This window comes from Pinus tabuliformis, chromosome 8 (assembly GCF_031772625.1).
Source record: "Pinus tabuliformis cultivar Carrire ecotype Pingquan chromosome 8, CPIR1, whole genome shotgun sequence".
Lineage (NCBI taxonomy): Eukaryota > Viridiplantae > Streptophyta > Pinopsida > Pinales > Pinaceae > Pinus > Pinus tabuliformis.
This window is the reverse complement of record NC_142294.1, coordinates 1,933,873,414-1,933,879,779: the sequence shown is the minus strand read 5'-3', so window position 1 is coordinate 1,933,879,779 and position 6,366 is coordinate 1,933,873,414.

Sequence of the window (6,366 nt, the reverse complement as noted above, 5' to 3'; positions counted from 1 at the left end):
TGCCAAATCCTCTTGGAGTTTTGCTACACCAGGGTTGTTGTCCATCAAAACATCTTTGGGTTGAAGATCTATCTGGGTACTCTTATTACAATAATGAGTGCCTATAGTCTGTGTCTCTTTATCATGGAATGGAGTGCATGAAGTCTATGCTGCTTGCTGTTCCTTATCGTTTTGAATAAATATGGGCTCGGTTTGAGTCTCTGTGGCCCTTGTATCATGGAGTTCATTTTGGATAGCTGCATCCACTATTTTCGGGGTTCTTCTTGAGATTTTCCCTCTTTTCAGTGTCCTTATCTTTCATCTGAGTTGTTTCACTAAATGTTGTAGCTTTTGCTATTCCTTTCACAACCTCTTAATTTCGCTATTCTTTTTCTTGGGAGGAACAACTGTTTCCTTAACTGTTTCTATTTGTTTTGGGCTTGGCTACTTAGCTGGATTTTGTTCTTCAAGGGTTGTGCCTTTTCCCTGGCTAGTTTCCATATCCTTTGTTTGGAGCATCTCTTCAGTATTTGCATTATCCTAACTAGGTTCCTCTAGAGAGGTAACCCTAGCTTGGTCTGCCACTTCCTGAGTGGCTTCTGCTCCTGCTTCTTCCTCATCATTTATTTCCTCTGATGTATTCTTGCTGTGGGCAGAGTGTTCCTGTGATTGATCTACCCCAGTATTGAGGTTGAGCAGACTTTTGGGCTGAATATACTCACTCATATTGGCCAAAATATGGGTCAATTCATCCTCTTGCAATGGGTTCTGTGGTGGACTTGCGCTGGGAGTTAAGGGAAGCTCCGCTTCCTCCCTCTCTTCTTCACTAGTGTGCTCAATTTCTTCCTCCAATTCTGATTCTTGGTTATCTCTTCCTTCGGGTTATGAGGGTTGCTCGTTTTCAGAACTATGTAATTCTAAGGGTTGGTTGCTACTACCCTAGAGGTTCTCAAACATTTCCCTGCTTGTTCTTAATTTGGAGGAGTGTTTGCTTTTTTTAGGTCTATTTGCTATGCTGGTGGTTCTTTTTTCCTTTTGGGGCTAGTAAGACTAGTCCCCCATCTATAGAAAACACCAATTCTTACCACCTGGTCTGTTGCTGAGCAAGGCTATAACTTACTATCAATCGAACTAAACAATTGTGGCTCACTACAATACCTATATGACGGGATTTCTTTATGCTCTGAGCAGCATCATGCAGCAAAAAATTTAAATATGCCGGCAAATTTACAACACATTTTTGTTTTAGTACTAATAGTAATTTGAGGTGGCGTGGTCTTACCACATCCTTTCTCTCATCACATGTAATGTAGCTCTGCACTACTCTAGCTAGTTTCATCCATGGTTCTCCCAGAGATGAAGGATGGACTCCTTTTCCTTTAATGATCATGTTCTATCCCTCATACCGAAAGGTGGCTATGGCATCTTGAAGTCTCAATTTCTTATGTGTTCATATGGGTCCAACTGCTAGTAGTCTAGATACCTTTGCAATTACTGTATCTGTCACTATTATTCACCTTCCTCTTACTATGGAATGATCATCCTACAAATTCTGCAAAAATTCGATAGCCACAGTTTCATGGGGCTGTTGTAGTCGTGTAAAATAGGCTATCCATCCTGCTCTTACCAAAATTTCTCATGCAGCATCAGAAACTGTTAGTACTTGTGGCTCGTTGTGTATTGATCGACCTCCCATTTCGTCTAAGTTCTACACACTGTTAATTTTACACAGCAATACGTAGAGATAACAATGGAACAAAAAACTGTGCATATCGGATAATATCCCTTTTTTAAAATCAATACCGTTAAAACTTGCTATTAAGGGATCTGATGCAGTCTAGTGCCTCCAAATAAAAAAATGACATGTATGCAGGAGTATTTTGGAAGTTACCTGTGCCCCCCTGAAATATGATAGGTCGTCCTTGACCGGTTAAATGGAAGAGCAACATACTGGATGGCAATTGTACAATATAAAAAGGGAAAGGTGTACATATTCATGACAAGATCACAAAAAGTATTGAGTTGCTGAAATTGAGGCTTATGATGAAAATCATGAATAGATATGGAGATGCTATGGAGTGATGTGAAAAAGGGAAAAGGACAGTTGACATAAGTAAAATGCTTATGCGGTCATTATTCCACTTAAATCGTTATGATTGACTTTTAAACGATATTTCATGCATAAAAGGTTCAAAAGGAATTGGGAACATAATTTATTTTGAAATAAAGATAAAGAAATAAGAAAAGGGTTTATAATTACTATTGGTGTTGAAAAATATGACTCCAATACCATCAGCAGAGCTCTATTGCCCACAGGTGTTTATAACCTTGACAAAGTTGCTTTTTCACCCTTGGAATCATAATCCTCTATGTATGCCTAGGAAAGTGCTTTGTGCTGCCAGAATGGAAGCCACTGTGCTGGCTTGGTAAGTAGTTGAATCACAATGCCATTCACTAGGAAGGAGTGAAAGGTGGGCAGGCTAGCTCGTGATGAGACCTCCTGTTCCAAGGACTTTTATTTTTCTGATGTGCCCCTTGGATCATATCCCTGGTGTGGTGGCCATAGTGGGAATGCCACTTCACTGCTTCCTTATGATCATGGTAGGTTGGCTCTTGATGAGACCCCCTATCCTCCATCTAACAAATCATAGAATTGTTAGTAATCATATAGATATATTTTTTTCTTTCTTTTCCTTTTCTTTTATATAGCACTTCCTATTTATATATAGAGGATGGCTCAACACTCCTTAAGAGTAGGGATGGTGGAAGAAGTCTAAACATCTCAATAGAGGAAAATATGCTCTTATTCTTATTCAATAATAATAATCAAAGAGAATTATGAGAATTAGGGAAGAACCAACATGATAAAAATAATCAATCAAATTAAGTTTTAGTGAAGATAAAGACAATAAAGTGATATAGATAGTTGTGTCCTTTCCTTTTTCTTATCAATACAAGGCAATCTCTTTAAAGATGACATTTTTTTTCTTTGATTTGCTTATTTCAGTAACCTCTAATTTTTGTGTCCTTGCATAAATTTGTATCTTTGGCTCGAAAGGATCATGAAGAGTGAAACATTATTCACAAAAACTCTCAAAAAAATGTTGTTCTTTAAGAGAAATAGCGAAAAATGCACTCAAAAAGTGATGTTCCTTAGATGGAACAGCTGTTGTTCCTTAAGAGAAACAACAAAAATAACATCTTCATGCAAAATTGCGGTTCCTTTAAGAGGAACGACAGAAAAAGAAAAAAAATTACACACGAAAGTGTTGTTCCTTAAGAGGAACAACAGTTGTTCCTTAAGTGGAACAACAAGTAAAGAAAGCGAAAAATAAAGTGCTGACCCTTCGGTGCAACAACCTAACAACACTCCAAATCAAAACTATTGTTCCTTAGAAGGAACAACAGAAAGTAAAAAATATAGTGAAACTATTGTTCCTTTTAAAAGGAATAGCAGCTATTCCTTAAGAGGAACAGCACAAATGTAAGCAGGTGATATTGTCGTTCCTTAAATGGAACGACTGTTGTTCCTTGAGAGGAACAACAACTGTTCCTTAAACGGAACAACTAAAGAATACACACGAATTTTTGTTCCTTAAGAGGAATGACAAATATAAGAGCATGCAAGGTTGTTGTTCCTTAAGAGAATGGTCGTTGTTCCTTAAGAGGAATAGCAGTTGTTCTGTTAACACCCAGGTTGTTCCCTATGACTCCCAAGGGAATACGGCCGGGGTAACCACTAACCAATCTTTGGATCACAGTTTCTAGCCAAACTGTGATCAGAGAGGGCTCTCTCTTTATGATTTGTAACTGTTTATGATAGGGTTTTAGGCTAGCTATTATGCACAGGTTTTGTTTATGTTTTGGTCGAAGAATATCCTTCAGATCTCTTGTGATGTGATTTTCAGAGAGTCAAGTACCATTGGGCAATGGAGTCTGTGGCTGTAGGTGTCTAGAAACTTTGAGATGAACTGGTGAAACTTACAGGGCCATTTGGATGTTTTATAGAACAAATTTTGATTAATAACAGGAAACAGGTAAGACAAACAATGAAAGCATTCAAGAATTTTCACTCGTTGTTAACTGTTTCCACCAAACTGGTTACGAGAAAAGACAGATGTCACAGGGGAAAACTTGAATCCCTGGGAATGTCTATCACAGTGAAAGATATAGATTCAAAGTGCAGCAACTAAGAATTACTCTTCTGTTACTATATCTGAGGAAAACATAGATAATAGCTCAGTTTGAGTTCAGGGTAATCATGGATTAAGTCCTGAACTATTCTTCTACTTTGCTATTAAGTGTAAAATATCTGAACGATAAAAGAGAACAAAAGACTTGAAAACATGTAATACAGAGATTTGAGAAGACTTATTGTTTTATGAAACAACTGGAATCTTGCAACATTCACCATTCACCACAACGCACCAAATACACCATGCTTTGGAAATTCCATTCTCCTTTTCTATTATTTCTCTCTGGGAATTTTTACAACGAGCGAGAGCTCTTCCAAGGAAAATTACAACAACCTTCTCCTCTATCATGCGCCGGGGTTTATATAGAAATAAGCATACAAAATATCTCAGGCATTGAGTCATCTGAGAAGGAGAAAATATCTTCGGTAGTGTTCAGAAAGTACGCAGGGAGTTATTGCAACATTAAATGTGGAGTAAATGCCCATTATGTCTGTCAGATGACTGTTTTTGACTTTAAGGAGTCACTGAGTCGGTTACATTTACTATGTACCGATCTGTAGGTACGCATTTACTTTTGCCTGTGCAATGAATTTCTCGGCTTTGCCAGCTGCGTTAGTCTTTTGCCTGCTTTGTTGGCTGCTCCATCTGCTGAGTTGGCTCAGCTTTGACTTTATGATGCCTGCTGATTTTGCTGACTGTTCTTTCCATCAAAATTTATAGAAAAAACAGAAATTAATGGATGGCTTAATGTTTACAAAATTCTCTGGATGGCATCTGTCCACCATTCTTGTGTAGGGAGCTGATGCTTGAGGATGGCCTGCATTGTTTCTTCAGCTTCTGTATATTTGAAAAAATTGGGGGCTACATCAAATAGGTGATTCATTTCATTCATTATAAAAAGTAGATGTTCTATCTTACCATAGAAAATCTGTCCTGTGATAGGCCCTGTATCTTCTGAGGTGCTGGCTTTCTCATTTACCTGTGATGAGGCAAAAACATTCACTCTCTTGGCATATTCTTCATGGGTGAATAATCTGCCTCCATTGTTCAGCAAGCTAGGGAGTCCTTTGCTTTCCAATACCCGAAACTTCTCAAAGAATCTGTTTACCTCAGTTTGCATATCCTGGGTTCTTCTGTCTAAGGTCTGCATCAGACTCCTAAGAGTAGTAACCCTCTTGATCATTTGGATAGTATCAGTTCTGTTTGCTATTCCCATGGTTGTCAACTGAGAACTGGTCTTATGATTGAGCACATTGATCAATTTTGTTGCAATTTCAGGCATGTTTCCCAACAAGGCCCTTGCTGTTCTGATTTCCCTCTGTGCTTTAGGAATGAGCTCCAGTTGCTCATGGATTGTCTCAATGTATGACCACTGGTTATTGATGGACTTACCAATATTGGACCATATCATTGCTCTGATTTCGGCTATGATTTTATCTAGCTGTAGCTCTTTCTCAAGCTCCTTGATTTTGTCTTTAAGAGCTTTGATTTCTTGGGCCTTCTCTCCTACTTCTCTTTTTGTTTTGTCATGCCTTTCATTCACCTTGGCCAGCTGCTCCTTAGTTTCATTCAGCTGCATCATTTGTGCTTCTAAAGCTTGTATTTCGCTTTTTAGCTTTTGCATGTCTAAGCTCTGATCTGTGCTGGTGGGTGCTGCTGAAATAGATGTGACTGGTTGTTCAACGTGCTGAGGTGGAGGTGCAGTAGTAGGAGCAGTCTCCTCAAGATTAATGACCTGTGGAGGGGGCTGAGATGTTTGCCCCTCTTGTGCTTGTGTTGATAATCCTTTCAGAGGTGCTTGTGAGGCCTCATATTGCCCCAATTTTTCTTGTGCTTGCAAAAGTTCTTTGTAAACAGAAATTAATAGAGCAGTGGAATCCTGCTCATACCTTTGTTTTGCCACTTCATCGGTCTGTGGATGGATAGTGGCTGGAAGTTTAATCTTCTTCCTTAGTGCAGCCATATCAGCATCTCTGATTTTTAAGATCTCTTGTATCCCTTTAATATCATTGGGATTGTGCCCAATCTCTATGATGATTTCTTCCAGGGTTTTGATCCTGTTATCTTTGGCCTGAGAAGAGGCTCTCTCTAGCTCCAGCTGGGAAGCCGTGGCATTCAGACTGCTTGTTAACTTGTAGTTGTCCAAGGTCTTATCGGCCAATGAAGCATACACCATTTCCCCTATTTGTTT